We start from the raw sequence: 17,126 nt of genomic DNA on the forward strand, positions 1-17,126 counted from the left end.
ACCGTTCGTCAAAGTTGAACTGTTTGTAGCCTTTTGCCGGGCACGGATATTTCCTTGACGGGAATGGGGTACGGCGCAGGATACATGTCAAATTGTTTGTTTAATGAAGTGTGAGTATAGAGTTTGTTCTATGCGCGTTTAAATAGCGGGAGTCTGGGATGCCTGTAAACGGAGTTTAGTGTCTACGCTTTATAAAGAGGCGATATGCCACATCAGTACAACTGCTAATCCGGGGTATATAACGTGCCTGGCGCCAGTGTGATCGCAACAATGCACGCCGACCGTAAAATATCCGTAAAAACAACAAAAAATGGACTTCAAAGCCTTGAGGTGAGGGCACGGCGTTCCTAAAAAGGGCTTCGTTTTTAGACCGCCAGGTGATGTGACAATCTGATTTGCTCGAGAAAGCTGTCGAGAAATCCGTCTCCGACAGCTCTCAGGTTCTAACCATTAGGGTGCCGTCGATTTCGCACAAGCAGCCGATACTCGAGGTCATCTTTCTCTGACATTTCCGAAGAAAGGCGAAGTGCACGGGCTCGACTTCAGGTGCTCGAACAGCCGCTCCCATAGCTTCAAACCGCATTTCCACACAAAGCCGTGCCCGAGTATACGGCAGATAAGTGTTCCAGAACACGCTTCTGACGCATCGAAGTGCAATAAGTCAATCAACGGACAATATTCGCAACTTTCACGGCCTATAGGGGGCACGCTAGTTCCTATCAAAATGGCTTTCATATGAATTATTCTTGTAGAGCAAAAGGACGAGGTTGGGTCTGTGACGCGTAGGTTATTCTAATTTTGTGAAAAACGAGCGATGTAAGAGCCGTACCTAATACTCCAAGGTCAGGAAGGCGCAAGCAAGCACTTCCATTCGAAATCCGATCATCCAGGAGCTAGGGAGTGTGATTCTCACACCGCGGTAGCACCTTCGCTGAAAGTTGCGAATAAAGAACGCGCAGGAAAAGGGCGGCATACCTATATAGTATAGCCCTAGGTTGCAGTATGAGATACTTTGTCCCAGTAGGCCCTTTTCTAATGTCAGAGTCACCTTGTGGCAGCCCCAAAAGCTCCAATGTCGCCGCTCTAATGGCGGTGATGGCGGAGCCGTATATTGGGAGAGTTTGGCCAATAATTGGCTTGAATAGGCGAGCATCTCGCGGCCAACCACAGACCGCGAAGCAGCCCCTAGCGGTGGTTGTGAGCTCTAAAACTGCGATTCAGCTAATTTAAGCCGTTTTAGCGTCGCTAAACTAAATACGTATAACTCTTGGTGACTGAAAAATCGGCGCATGTGAGGTTTTCGTCGCGTCCATATTCAGGGGTATAGAATAAACGAACGTGCGGTCCAATACAAGGCTAACTGAGCAGAAAAAAAGAAACAAAAAAAATCTATGGGTTTTGCGTATGTTTATACAGCTTGCAACTTGGTCTGCCTCAACGGGCAACAGTCTCCCAGCTGTAGATGAGAAATTTAGCCAGTGCAGCACAACCGCTAACCTGGGGTCTTTAACGTGCATCACGCAGTAGTGATACACGACCGTACGCCAGTACGATGCAATCCAGATCGAAACGTGCAGGGGTGGAGATTTAACCTAGGATCCTGGGTCGCGGACTCTCTGGCAGCCTAGCTTAGAGCCCAAGCTGGCGTTGCCGTGTTGGTAACAGACGACACTCAGAAGATGGTGCGGCTGTAGCTGGCTTGAGACGCTGTGTTCGCATGAGCATCGATTGAAATTCGGTGACCATACCAGACGTAATTTATTGTGCGTTAGAAGACGGTGGTGTATCGAGATCAGGTGCGTATTTGAGCTAATAACAATAATGAGGTCTGCATGTTTATACAGCCGGACGTTAGGCAGCCTCAGTGAGCTTCTGATTTCTCAGCTGTAGATGAGAAATTTAGTCAGTAGAGTACAACCGCTAATCTGAGGTCTTTAACGTGCATCACGCAGTAGAAATACACGACCGCACGCAGGTACAATCCTCATCCGGATCAAAACGGGCATGGGTGGGGATCAGCGTTATTAGATTAGCTCAGTTACGGTACTGCTCATGGTCGCTGCTTGCACGAGCAGTATCTCCTATCTCTCAACACAGCTCGCCTCTTGTCGTTCGACGTGCCGGACGGCTGTTGTGGATACTGCAGCGTATTCTGTGGAATACGTATGTTTCGAGGCAGAGCGTCTAACGGCGTTCCACCGTATTCTATGACTCCACACAGTTTTGAAACGAAATGGGAGGCGGATTGAAGTGAGGGAACCGGGTACCCCCTCCCAGTGACGCAGCCAAGGGGGAGGCTTATGTGGGGCTTCAGACCCCTCCTCCCCTTTCCCCCGTTCCCCTTGTTTCCGCACGAACAAGAGTTCGAAATAAGGACTTAACGCAGATGGCTGATTTTCTCAAACGCCTAATATTTTGACGATCCGAAAGGTTGGACTCCATGGGGCGAATATGCTGCGAAAAATTGACGAATAATGCTCGGCGGCTTTTGCTCTGCTCGTAGCATCAGCACAGTGGCTGCTACGTCGCGTGCAAAGCGGTCGTGCCGTCGGGCAAAGTTCGACAGTTATTCGTCGCCTAATTCGCTCCATGGAGTACAGCATTTACATGAAAAGCATTTCATTTAAGACACCGTGCATTGGCCAAGAAATCGGTAGAGCGGACTAATCAGCAAGAAGACTAAAAAAAAACAGCGTATGACGGATTTGTTTTTTCTTTTTTTTCTTTTTTGCGGGGGGGGGGGGGGGGGGGGGGGACATGTGAATAAAGTATTAAAGTGCTGAAAACGCGATGTCGACGCATCCAAGCGCGCGCCGCCATGGGCTGAGATCGAAGGGAAACAAAAGTGCGTGGGCACATTTGGCGAGTAAATTAACAGACGCACAAGGTGCGCAGAAGAAAACGGTCTTGCACGCCGTATAGCCCAGACTTGAGCCACACACATCAACGGCCTACACTGTTTAACTGCGAGCACGTGCAGCACGCACGCGAATGTGTCTTTGGCAGGCATCCAATTCCTTTTGTTCACCTCACGAGCAGCGAGAGATTGAACCTTCCTGTGCATGCTGCATATATGCTCGAAGTTGCCTGTTGTCGGATGCTGCTGTTTGTCGCTCAAGTGGTGATTTGGACGAGTTAGTCGGCATAGAACATGGTGATGAACAGCGTACAAGAGACGAAGACACTGTAGAACGTGCCTCTTGCGCGCTGCTTACCACCATGTTCAATGGTTATCATTAAAGTATTCTTGGTGATTAGTCTGATCTACCGATTTCTTGGCCAATGCACTGTGGCTTGAATGAAATAAATGCGGCTTCGCGAAAAAAGCCTTCCAAAATGCCTCTTTGAATCGGATATTAAAATAAATATATTTCTATGTCTTTGGCACGCCCATGTGAGCGGCTTTGTAACACCGGCTTTTTTATGGTGTGTGTGTGGGATGTACAGAGAATGCAGTGTACATTTCTTTTTTTTTTTTTTTTGTATTATCCACCCCTGCTTTGGCCCTTAGCAGGGCTGGCAGTATTGTAAAAATAAAATAAATAAATAAATAAATACATTTTCGCGGCTGTGAACGGTTTGCTACATCCAGTGCTTCTCTCTAAAAATGCCTGCGAAGGAGATCGTCTGATGGTTCGATAAGCTTTAGTTTTACATGGCCGGACTCAGATAAGATTCGTGAAAGCATTACCCTGATAGGAATCTTTTATGCCGGGGTCACTCTGTTTATAGGGAGTACTATTCACTGGACGCCATATTTGTTGGTGCTGTTTAGAGCGCATGCTCAGATTGAGCTCATATTAATAGGTTGCTAAGACCGGCAATCTTGATGGTGTGGAATGCACGTTGCAAAAGAACTGCGGAAAGTTCGCCGTCGGCACGCGCTTAGCAGTCGCGCACACAGCTATGGCCGCCAGTGAATACTAAAACAGTCTGCATACAGATCCGAACGGGAGTCACTACGAGATCCGTGCTTCGAATGCCGCATGGCAATGAGTTCAAGGGGAAACTTGGCACGCGGCATTCGAAGCACGAATATTGCGGTGACTCGTGTTTACAGGCTGTCGTTTTGTATGATATGGGAGCAGTGCGACCATTGCTTCTAGGTACAAATCCCGGCGCTCGAAGTGACCAAGAGCCGGGTCAATCAGGATCACCGTGATCAGGATACATTGATACGCAATTATAACTTGGTGGTGCCAAAAACCTAAGAACCCAAACGGAAAAAAAAAGAAACGAACAGCGAGGGAATAGAGATATTTGCCGAACGACTCCTATGCGTTCGAAAGACGTCCTCCCAAAAGGAACCCGCGGTATACTAATGAAGTTCTTTCGCCGTGCCCAGCCTCCGCTCCGCAACGTTTCCTTAATTACTTCACAGTCTGCGTTCCTCATCTATCCAACAAAGGGCACGTTTCTCTTCGTACAAAAATATGATTTCTAATGATCGTGAGATTCGTAACGATAAATAATAAATTATAATCGTGATGAGTATGACAAAGACGATAAAGAGATATAAGAACATGGTTCGTTCGCGCAAGCTCTCCTCTCGGCGGCACCGAATGGCCAATACAAAAAAAAAGAAAAAGGAAAAAAAAAAAGTATCGACGCAGAAAAAGAAAATAAATCGAACCGTGCTTCTTAACGCACAAACAAAGGATGGCGGACGGAGTAAAAACAGATAAAGAAAGAGCGGAGGAAGAAAAGAAAGAAACAAGGCATTCTGGGATCGTGCTTGCCCTCAAAACGTGAGGCAACAATTACAATTAAGGAAGCGTCGCGTATTGGGTTTCTGTCGGTGCTGGTCTAATATGCGCGTGCACATACGCACACGAGAAGCGCAGATCGATGAATAAATGTTCCTGATTAACATAATGTCTGGTCGGCCGAGGCGTCCCGGAATATAGTGCTCGTTTTTTGCCAGGCCTTCGCTCTCTCCCCCTCTCCTTCTCTCTCTCTCTGTCCCGGGGCAAATCCGGTGGAGAGATAAAGGTTCGTTAAAGCCACTCTCCCTCACTCGTTCTCACTGTCGATCCCGCCTTTTCTTTTCGTTGATGCGCGATGCGCCTTTGTCTACGGCTTCGATCAGTTAGTGGTATACGCACACACACGCATCCGCAAAACAACAACAAAAAAAGAAATTGCAATGTCGGTGAACAAAAAAAAAAAGGGGGGGGGGGGGGACGCCTACAACAAACGTTTTCCTAGCAGAAGAAAGTGTGAATATCTTACGACGATGAGGATTATGATAAGAACAATCTTACGATAATGAGAAAATTTCGCTGCGAGACAATGCGAGCGTTCCTGTACGCATAGTGCCACTGCCCCTCTACGCCTCCGAAGCTTGCGGGGAAGCAGTCTATCGAAATAAAAAGAAAACGAATCAACGCCCTTCCCCACTCCTCCCCTCCCCCCCCCCCCCCCCCCTTTTTCTTTTTCCTTTTTTTTTTTTTCCTATTGGAAAAAATTATGCGATGTGTTTTCTCGCACGTATTTCAAGAGATAACTTTTTATTATTATTATTATCATTACGATTATTTTTAGGGGCTCGAGATTTACGGGATCGTGAGCTTCTCATTTCGCAAGCTTTTGCCCGTCCACGTATTTATTCTCAGCCAATTTCTAGACCCCGTCTTTCCTTCTTTTTTTTTTTTTTTTCTCAATTTCTTTTTCTTTCTTTCCCTCTTTCTGTATCTCTCTCATTCGGCGCGCCCGCATCTGTACGTTTACCATTAGAATGCTGTACGGTTGCCATCGTGTCCTGCCCAATATTGCGAACAACGCGAAAACTGCAGCTTATTCGCGGCGAGAAGTTTGGTTATCGCGGCCTGGCGGAAGTTTTTCACAACCTTGAGTGAGGATACTTCAACTTCCTCTGTTGGTGCAAGCGTGTGCAATGTCCAGCTTCTATGCACTATGAATATTAAGACATAACAGCGTGGGTAGCACGTGCACTGCCCATAGTGAGGGAAACAAAAGCGTCCCGATTGAGCTTCTCGCCGCAAATAGAGCACGAGCTCGTAATTAGGTCTCGCTTGGAATCATGCTTGTAAGTATACGTATTTCGTATTGACGTTAACACAGGTGCCATTCTGGTGGAGGTCTTGCTGCTGAGCGCGTACCTTTGGTAGCATAAATTTCGCACCACCGAATTCGATTATTTTTCTTCTCTTTAGACAAGAACAAGAGGGAATGAAAACCAGCATGGTTAGCTGACGTTATGTGCAAAGCATGTTTTGATGGGCTGCTGTTCGATATTCTTTCCCTTTTTTTGCCCTCGTGAACCCCGTTGTCAAACTTTAAAACACGTGCTCCTTTCGTTGTTATGAAGGTGGGGTCATCATGCACGTACTGAGCTCATTTTGAACTCGCATGTGTTCCAACTTTCATGCATACTAAAATGTGTCTCAAAAGCTAAAACAGTCCAAATTAAAAAAAAAAGATATATATATATATATATATATATATATATATATATATATATATATATATATATATATATATATATATATATATATATATATATATATATATATATATATTGCAAGGTCTTTGTTGTTTGGAATGTTAAACTTAACCAAGTTTTATGTGTCACTTTATTAGAGACCCGATTGAACGCAAATAGCAAATTTGAGAAGTATAGTATACAGAAATACGCTAACCAAGCAGGGGTATCGCTGAAACAATATACCTAGATCGTTTCTTGCCTCTGGTGCACTGCAGCCCATCGAGAGCTCACGAGAAGACTAGGAGCAGAGGTTCGTAATCATAACATCTCTTACGCTGCGTACTTTACTGCTTCGTGTACGATGGTAATGCTTGAGCAGACTAGCAAAAATACACATTTCCATTTCTTTTTTTTTACGTTAAGATGCGATTGTTTCGCCTCGCGTTTAGATATACTTGGAAGGTAGATTCCGAGAGAAGCTGATAATCTCTCATGGCGCGTCGCCTCGTGAGATAAGCTTTCACGGACACTGGTGAGGATTTCGTGCATGACTTTACTTTCAGGGAAACACGGCCGTCAACGGTTCAAGAATCAAGAAAGAAATAGATCCGATGCAAACTCCGTCTGTATGTTATCACTCTAAAAACAATCTGTTGCTTCCGCTTTCCCTAGTCGTCCCCATCCCTGGCGAGGACGAGACGTTTCAGCTTCGTCACTGACGAGGCTGAAAGTGAGAAGATTTTGTGCGTTGGTGACGGTCGTCATGACGTTTCACGTGATTGCGCAACACTCTGTGTCACAGGCAGCACAGATTGATTTCGAAACTTTAAACATATTTCTAGTCTCGTTATTCGCCGAGCTCGCTCCGTAGATTGAAGTCAGTGGCTAATGCTTTGCAGGAAAGTAGGCACTCCAGATTTCTGATACTTCGTTTGAGCTGAGGTCCTGACGCAGCCGACGCTCCGAGCTATCAGGACGAATGGAGCAGCGTTAAACGCGCAAGCCGCTGGGCCTTTTCTGTTTTTGATTGGTTCAGCAATGATAGAACACCTGCAGACATAAGAAGAGCACCATGATGGTGCGCTTTTGACGCCGTCTGATTGGTCACACCAGCTCGTAGCGTCGGCTGCGTCGTGGGCTTCCCTTGCTCTAAAGAATTAGACCCGCGAGTTTGCTTTGGTGCAGAACACGGGACAACGAATCGTGACGAACATTAGAGAATGATCCTTGTGAATGACGAAGCTCAAGATGCGACTGGAACAAAAATGGGATGTCCGCAGGGACATTGGGCGTATGATCGTATGATAAGATGCGCCACTCACTGGGACACTTCTTTCTGTTCGATTCGTTTTCCGCTGTTCCGCGAGAAATCGAACTCGCAAAGCTTTGTCTTAGGGTGCACGTTTTATGGATTTCATCGTGATTTCCGGTTACGACGCAGGACTCGTAGCATCTGAGAGGTATTAAATCCTCTACAGATAGCATTTACTCATTTATGTATTAAACTCTATGTGACGTAACTTTGATATCCAGCAAAATACCGAGGACGCGCGACAAATTAATGCTCCTTCGCCGTGCTAGCGTGGCAAATTAAGGCAGTGGTTAACACAAGGTATGTCATGTGTTAGTGTGGAGAAACTCTCTACATATGTGGAGACCGGAGGGCGAGGGGGGATCGGTGGCCGAGTGGGCTGAAGCGCACACCCAGCTCGACGCGCGTGGAGCGAAAGCTCGCACTGCAGAACCCAGGGATCCTGGGTTCGAGCCCCACCCCTGCCCGTTTCGATCTGGATGAGCATCGTACCGGCGTGCGGTCGTGTATCACTACTGCGTGGTGCACGTTAAAGACCCCAGGCTAGCGGTTGTACTGCACTGGCTAAATTGCTCATCTACAGCGTGTGACTCGTCGCAACTTTAATGGCAGACCAACTACACGCTGTATAAATATTCCCACAACCCCAATTATTATTATTAGACCGGAGGGCGCGAATGGTTTTACTAGTTTAGAATATGCAGTGTTTCTTGTAGAGTCTCACCCGCTCAGTTGAGGACCCGAGAGCACCCTTCGAATGTTCCATGCGCTCGGCTGACCTCGCAGCCCGTTGTCGTGTATGGTATCTTATCAATAGTGCCACCTTTTGCGGTGGCAACGTAAAGGTGACCTTCTCAGAGCCTGTCGCAGCGAGAGACGCTCTAGACGAAGCGTGTAGAAAACGTAACAATTGGAACGCGGCAGCACCGAGCAGAGCTCTGACGCAGGCTCGCGGCAAAAGAGAACCAAACACTCGAACTATATCAACCCGTTTCGACAAAGTGAGCACATCCATTCTTGTGTCTGCTTTTCATTTTCGGCTTTTCTGTCTCTCTCTCTCTCCCTCTTGCGTTCTTTCTCTTGTGAAGCCCGGAACGCGCTTGTTTCACGAAGCATGCAGCGCCGCTGCATGTCTCAGCACGTGATGTTTTCCCCCGGCCACGGATGCACTCGAGGAAGACGCTTGGCTGTCACTGGTGTTCAGCCAGTGAGGGGACGAGAGCTGTGGTAGTGTTCGGCTGACAATCGGCCTAAAAACTTCCGCCTTTTTTTTTTTTTTGGTAAGCGGAATGGTTGGGTGTTAGCCATACAGCATACTGTTAAAATACGGCCTCGTATTCGTGGAAACTGAGACAAATTGTGAGTGACCTCTGTCAGCTTCCCAAGTCTCCAAGGTTCAGTTCGACTACGTACGTTTTTCGCATCAAATGCGGGACTCTGGGACAAAATTCGGCAGTGTGTGTGTGTGTTGTTCCGAAAACATAATCGAATGCTTCGCTCAAATAAACAATGTGTATATACATACATATATTAATTAATTTATTTTTCTCGGGGGGGGGGGGGGGGTGGTTACTGTCTCTTTAATGGCCGATTCACACGACGGACTGATCCTCGGATAGATTGATCCCGTGACGACACGTCCGCGGTTCGTCCGTCTCCAAGCGCACCCACACGAGGGAGACGACGAGCAGACGCCAACGAGGACAGACCGAACCTGTTCGCCACCCCATGCACAGTGCCGCGAAACTCCAACATCTCACCCTGGCACCGTTGTCCAAGAGAGAAATTGACGTTTGCTACCGCGATAAGGAATCGTACACCGCTGTTCGGTACAGATCGAGACAGAACACAGTGCTAGGCTTTGCGCAAAGCGCCGCTAGCTTTATTAACCCAAAGCATGGCAGCAACACAAGCATGGTCCTGTTCGAGAAGACTTTGGCGTAGACGCGAAGAAGTTCTGGGATCGCGGAGGGGCTTTTGAGGATGCCTTCACGCATTCCGCGCTCGTGCACAACACTCGAGCACACCACAGCCACAAGAAAGGCCTTAAGCGGGTTTCACATGCAGCGATTTTGGCCCTTAAGGGCCGCCCACACTAGCGAGAAAACGCGCGTGGCACGCCGATCGCGGCAAGTAACAAAATGTCGCCGAAGCACAGTCAGCGCCATGAGCGCGTGCGGAGACACGCCCTTTATCTTCCCGCTTAACCGATTTATCGGCGCGCCGGGCGCGTTTTCTCGCTAGTGTGAGCGGCCCTTAAAGCGGCGCGATTTCTGCCGTCGCGGCGCTCGTGCCGCAGAATTGCTGGTGCTGGCCAGTGCGCCGCGACGGCAGAAATCGCGCCGCTCTAGGGCCAAAACCGCTGCATGTGAACTAGGCTTTACTCGGTGAAAGGCTGTTTGGACGTGCAAGAATTATCGCGGCGTGCCAGACGAGTTTTAAGGGAAGCTTCTTGGCACGGACCCGGAGGAGTACCGGAACCTGCGTCGCGTCAGCCGGACAAAGCTTCTGCAGTTTCTTTCACACGTGGAACCAAGAACCGCGCGTCAAAATGAACCAGTGAACGCAAAAAACACAACGAAGTGCCATTTTTGTTTTAATCGTCAAAAAACAAAACAAAAAAACATTGTATCCTTGCCAGACTAAACGCTTTTCAAGTCAATCTCCCGCCAAAAGTCCGCGATTGAAAAGTGGCTCGACTTTACCAGTCCGCCCGTCTGCGGACGAGGCGCGGATCTTAGCAATCGATGACGTGACGGTCACTTGGTACACGATCCGCGGACGGAAATCGCTTGTCGGTCCCTCGTGTGAATCGGCTATAAAGAGCGCCGGTGGTCTAGCCATCGTTCAACTTCTGACGCGTACAATAAAAACCAAACAAAAAGAAACATTGATTTTCTTGCGCAAATACGTAATTTCCTGGGGTCACGCTCTCTCATGCTTGTGCCTTGGATGGCGCCGCACCAAACTGGCGAGAAGGACTGCAGCCGGTGCGCGGCTGTCGGATTCCTTCGGAAGTGTGCGGCGGTTTCGGACAATCGGTAGAGAAAAAAAGAAGAACACGGAAAAGGGAAGAAACCAGTCCGTTCATGTTGCCCCAGGATGAACGTCGCTATTCGCGACTTGAAAATACGCTCGCGCAAGACAGCGATTAGCTGCCCTGTCGAAGTTCCGCTATAGTCATTCTGCGATGGAACTGCTTTGAGTCAAAGCGCTCTCATTTGGGGGGCAGTTAATGTTTGGTAATTGTCATTTCGAGTCGGGAAAGATTGCGCATTCCGATGTGACAGAAAGGAAGGAAAGGAATTAGAGAGAAAGAGGGTTAAAGAGACAGAGGAAAGGCTTTTGTCAGGCCCCTTTGGTTGCGAAACTTGGGATTACGGACGCATTCCGGCCGGGAAAAACGGGCAGCGCGGCGTCCAAAAGAGATCGCGAACGCTCGGCGCGAGCACCTCCTCCGGGTTCTCCTTCGCGCTTGTCTCAACGGAAATGAAACAAAAATATACTTGGCGAGTGCGCGGGCAGTGGGGCGGGGACGGACGTCTTAAAAAAAGTTGACTGGTTATAAATTACCGGGAGGGCTCGCACCGAACGCGGTTATAAATAAATCATTACCGCGCTCGCGAATGGATAATGAATGAGCCTATCGTTTAGGCCAGGTTTGGCAAATTCTCTTTTCTGGATTCTTTTTCTTAGAGGCGAGCATGAGGGGGGGCAGCTATCAGTTTCTGTTATCTTCGGCCGGTGCTGCGTGAGGCAACGAAGAACTGCTATTGGGGGAGGTGGAACAACCAAACCGAGGAGAATAAACCGGCACTAAGATTTTTTTGTAGTTTTCTTTCTTTCTTTCTGGGGTTGGAAACCTTGAGGACCGTACAAAAAGGCAACCTTGATCGGTTATCTGAGCCGTGTATCTGAGAGTTATCCATCATTCACGAATGATTCCTCATTTTTTTGTTTGCCCACGTCCAGTGTGTCACGATAGGAGCGAATCTAGAGTGGTGAGTCCGGACGTCCGTCGCCTCGCTTAACGAGCTCTGGCCGATAATTATTCATGGTCTACCCGGGTCCTACGCCGTATGCGTGCGCCGTATTCAGTCGCCGTTTAGATACAAAGCTCGCGTGGAGGTGCTACCAAGTAAACGGAGCGTACGAATACCTTCCGCGAGGGTATCTTTAGCATGTGGCTGCGACGTCCAGTTGCGTCGCGTTTTCGATTTCTTAACACGCATGTTTGGAAACTGTCGACGATATGGTCATCGTCTAGGATCACTTCTTGACCAGACCCGTACGTGTTGATAATGACCCCGCCTCGTGTACGGTCGCACTTGCTATCTTGCGTTAGGATGAGCCCGTGCCTTCAAGGATGCTCTCGTTCGCGAGACGCATACTGCGCGGCACTCGTAGCACGTATACAACGAGAAACTGAACGAGCGGAAACGCGCATCTGAAAATCGTTAAAAAGAAAAGTCTGAAAAAAATTTTGGAAGCTCGCTTTTTTTTATATTTTTGACTTTATGTTGTTTTGCACGTCTGTTTAAGTTTTAAGCCGCGGTCATACAGCTAATACACTATACGAAAGACAGTCGGCAGACACTGTCTGAGACTAGGTGGCGCAAGCTACCGCCCCTTACAAAGGGTATAGCCATTTACAGCGTGTTTTTTTTTTCACTGTCAAGGTCCTATCACGCTGATCATACAAACGCTGCCTGAGGACATGTTCGAATCATACACAGTGTATGAGGCAAACATGCTTCCGAACATGATTGAGGCGTGTCCGCCGACACCTCTGTCATCATGTCGGCAGAAAACACCACGTGTATTTTTGTAATTGTTTTATTTATAATTACTGCAGTGCAGACTCATGTTAGAGTCCAAGCAGGAGTGAGCATCACACATATAAACATTATATACAACACCGAGTAGACATCGGAACCAGCTGCAAGACCTAACAACAAAGTAAACTTGAAGGAAAGTATCAACAACACAAGCATTACAAAACAATCACATGATGTATGAGTATGATGTATAAGTATGATGTAGGAATATGATGTATGAGCACCGCGACCCCTGTTTTTCGGTGGCATCACGCAGAAGGCGATTTGTTAGAACGGTTCACGCTGGCCCTCTCCAGAAGCTTTGTCTTATCAAATAGGTTCCCGAAAACGATCTCTAAAAATATCTGTATCTTTTTGGCGACCTTACACGTTGTTTTACTAGTATATGTCGTTACGGTAATTGAGGAGAACGTTTCTCCACCCACGTAGAGAAAGTTCCCAAATAAAACAAGAACGAACGATTTTGTACTGTAGATATTGAGGCCGCTGAGAGCAAAATAAAATAAAAATTTTTTTGAAAGCAACACATAAATGATGTTTTATATATATATTCGTAATTTACTATGGAAGGTGACTCCCTTGACTTTACTTGCTTTCGGTAAGAAAGGAATTAGAACTTAGGGTGTCCAAGTCCGATCTTTACTGCAGGACGCGTTGCCTGCGGAGCATGAGCAATTAACCTAGACCTGCGGCTGTTCTAGTGCTGAGATATATGCACTAATCATAAGTTCTATGCAATTTCTCGCGTAAAATCCTTAATATCAAAACACTTTCTTTCTTTTTTTTTTTTTTCAGTTACGACGGTGGTGAACGAGAGATTGCAGAGGAGGCATTCCTACGCTGGCATGGCGGTAAGTATGTTCCATATTCTGAACGAAGATAGCTCACAAAATATCGCCAATCGATTGTCCTGGCTGCGAAGAAACAATATCCATTTGTTGCATCGGACGGGCACCCGGACAGCTGCAGGTTTCCTTGACCTTCGGGCTATAGGGACTGGTCTGCGACTTCGTGTAGAGTGATATTGCTGTTTCAAAGACGGTTTAATAGCTTTCAAACCGAAGGCCTTTATACGAGGAGCGTTCAAGTTCTTGTCTCGTAATTTATTTATTTAAAAGGTACGCGGCAACACAAGAGAGAAACGTCGCCACTTCTTTACATAGTCACTCTGTAGTTCCGTGCACTTTTTTGGCAACATCGACACCACGACTGCATGGCCTCGGCGAAGGCTTCTTCGAGTGCCTGTTGACGCAACTGGGATATTGGCGACGCAACAACGGAGCGCATGGAGAACACTCGTCTTCGACCAGATGGAGTGTCATTCATTGTCGGAAACCGGCAAAAATCGCTGGGAGCAGGATCAACAAAAGAGCTTGAGAAACCAGTTTAAAATTGCCTTCTGGAAGAAATCTATAAAGAAGTGTCGCCCGATGAAGCCAAGCATTGTCATGATGCAACACCACAACTGCGGCCTCTTCCAATCGTGTATTTTCTTCTTACTTTTTTTTTTTTTCTCAACAGATTTTTTTTTTTTTATAACGTCTTTGTAGAATACAGTTGTGGCTGTTCTGCCCTCCGGCATACAGTGGTTGAGAATGAGGCCTTCGGTCTCACACAGAGCATGCCCACTGCGTTCTTATCCGCACCGGTGGTAGTGCAAAACTTTGCTGACGGAGGGTCTAGTGCCTCTATGCATTGTTGCCTCTGGCGTTGGGTATCGGTATGGTGTCTGGAACGATTCTCCGAGTGGTGTGTGCCTATACCGTCTCCCAAAGAGTGGTCCCTCGATTTCCGCCTGGTGACGTCATACAAGTGGCATGCTGTCGCTGCGGTCACGATCCTGGCGGTGTCACGGCAGCTTTGGTGAATGTGGCAGACGCCTGTTCTGCTGCGGGTCGCTCTCCAGCTGGACAGACCACGGAAGCTTCGGCGCCTAGGAGTTGGGACGCCGCGACGACAGCGACACTCGCGTTCGCTCGTGCTCTTTGCAGGTATACTTCTAGTGCACCAACCGTCCGGCAGGATCGTGATATCTGAGAGCATGACACTCCGGCTTTTCTGACGTCGCTTGTTGCCACTTTGGGACCGCTTTTGGTGCATGGGCTGGATAGGACACTAAACACACCAGTCGAAGACGCGTTCTAGGCACCATATAGTTTCGGTCGGGTTCAAAAAATGGCATACAACACTCGTTCATTGTGACCATTAATGACATGAAACCAGTATTCGTGACGCTTAATCGCGCGGCAAAAGATTCCACGCATTTCAAGAAACTGAATAATCACACGCTGTTCGTCGAAGGTAAACGTCGTCATTTTTAGTGTCTGATTACATTTAATGGGGCCAGGTGGCACCACGATCATTCATCAACTTTAGAGTAGCCCGTTTTACAAATTGTTTCGAACTGCTCGATTAGTGGGACCAGGTGGGACGAAGATTATTCGTCGACTTTAGGAGCCCGTATTACAAATTGTCTCCAACTGCTCGATAGGGGTCACGTGGTTTAGGGGCCACGTACGCAACACGAGCTGCAAGCAGGTGCTGAAAGCGTTGATCGTCTGCAAACGTCTCCGCCTTTCCGCCTGCTTTCCTCCTCCCCCCGCGAAAACACAGCGCATGCGCACTTGAAACGAATCTCCGCAAGAGTCGTCCGCCATTTAATTGGAAACGCTCCCCCGTGGTTTGGGATAAACGCTCTCTCCAGGTCGCATGTTATAAGATGCCTTTCATGCCTCTACCCGTTTACAATAAAACAAAATAAATGTTCTGAAAAATTAAAACCCAAATGCCCCTTGCAGAATCGAGAAAGCGACTTTCGGGTCCGACTCTGGGCGTTCTTTTTGGCAACGCTGTTTTGCCGATCCCATAAAAGCTTTCGGTTTGAATGCCTATAACACTCCCGCAAAGCAATGATAAACATTGATTATTTTAACCGAAATCACATTTTAAATAGTTATTCACGACGACAAATATCAGTGTCCGTACATTCCGCCGGCTGTTAAAATTACGTGATGTCTTCTACTTTCAATCAACATTATGATACTGTGAACAACTTTGTTAAGAACACTTTGAACGACGCTTTATAGGATCATGCAACGTACCTTATTACGCAGCGTGTTCTAGATAGTGCGTACGGAGTAATATACTAGCACTTCAGTAGAGAGGTCAGCGAATTAACAAAGTTATTTCGAATTTCAGGTGGTTCATAAAGTTGGTAATCATACAAAATGAAGTTTAAATGCAACTACCTTTTAATTGGGGAGAAAACAAAACTCAGAAAAGGGGAGGAAGGGAATGAATTGCGTTTGCGTGAAAGTAGCACCGACACAAATCGTTATTCTAAAATACGGTGTTTTTGGCTTATTCGAAGATGCAGGCGATGCGAGTGCAAGTTCATGTTCCCTGTAACGAACCTTACTGCAGCCAGGGTATACCACGCGTAGTCGAAGATAATTACACAAGTTCGTTTCTTCTTCCTTTTTTTTTTTTTTTTGAGCCAATATAATTATTTTGCGCGTTTGAAGACGGCTGAAGACAATTAAAAACTTTTTTTTCTAATTATTCTATATTTCATAAGGTTATGTGTGACGCGCACAACGAATTATGGGAACGTCCTGTAGGCTCCTTCCTGCTTTCCCACATCATTTACCACGTCACACCGAAGAAAAAGGGAGAGAGAGAGAGTGTGTGTGCAGTTGTTCTCCTGTCCTCGCCCTCATTCCTGCGTCGTCTCCAACGTTTCCTCCGTCGTCTGCTATATGGTCGGTTCGATACAGGCAGTTCCCAGACTTCCTTTCGGCGCCGAAAAGGGCGCGACCCACTTTGAAAATAATTAGTATGCCTAGATTTTAGACTTCCTTTCGGCGCAGAGGAGAGCACGCTTGGAGTTACCGGCGCGTCCCCGTCTGCTTCCGACGACAACGAAGCGAACGGGTTGTGCGAGTGTGTGGCGCCTACTCCAGACCGAATCAGCCGTCTGCCATCCCGATCACGGATGATTCGACGGCATCCCGTTGCCCTCGTTGATGTCTTCTTTCTCGTCGTAATCTCTCGTAGTCTTTATATTGCTTGGCACACGCGCCTGCAGGCAGCGCCGGGACAACATATACGCGCCGGCCGACATGACTTGCACACTGAGGAAGCGGAACAGCGCCGGGACAACTATCAGTGGCATTCCAGAAGTATCTTGAGAATAGTGCGCGTGTGCAGCTTGGATCGACGCTCAAGATACGCGAGTGCGCACGTGTGCACACATAATTTTAATAAGGATAAGAACAATCGCGGAAAATGTGCGATGAGCGCTGGAAGCTGCAGCACGAGTGTGGCTGCAATGGTATTGAGCTTCACACTTTCCATGAGGATCCTTATTTATGAAGTCGGTGGATTGCGAGCTTGAATCGCGAGTGCCTTGTGTCAGACTCATCGTCACGTTTATGCTCACGGCTATTTCGTCTGCGGCAAGAAGACCGATTCCCACCTGGTGCAGGTGCTCCGATTAAGTTATCAGTGCAATGTATGCTCTCGCTCC

General features: G+C 47.5%; 1 protein-coding gene across 1 annotated transcript in view; it reads left to right on the forward strand.

The window, feature by feature from the left end:
* LOC8033331 (zinc finger protein castor homolog 1) overlaps positions 1-17,126 on the forward strand; it is a 344,798-nt gene that overhangs the window by 68,418 nt on the left and 259,254 nt on the right. The window contains exon 2 of the mRNA XM_029983036.3: positions 13,394-13,449. The gene's annotated coding sequence lies outside the window, so the exon portion shown is untranslated. The remainder of the gene's footprint in view (positions 1-13,393; positions 13,450-17,126) is intronic.

Source organism: Ixodes scapularis, unplaced genomic scaffold (assembly GCF_016920785.2).
Source record: "Ixodes scapularis isolate PalLabHiFi unplaced genomic scaffold, ASM1692078v2 PGA_scaffold1__304_contigs__length_218370807, whole genome shotgun sequence".
NCBI lineage: Eukaryota > Metazoa > Arthropoda > Arachnida > Ixodida > Ixodidae > Ixodes > Ixodes scapularis.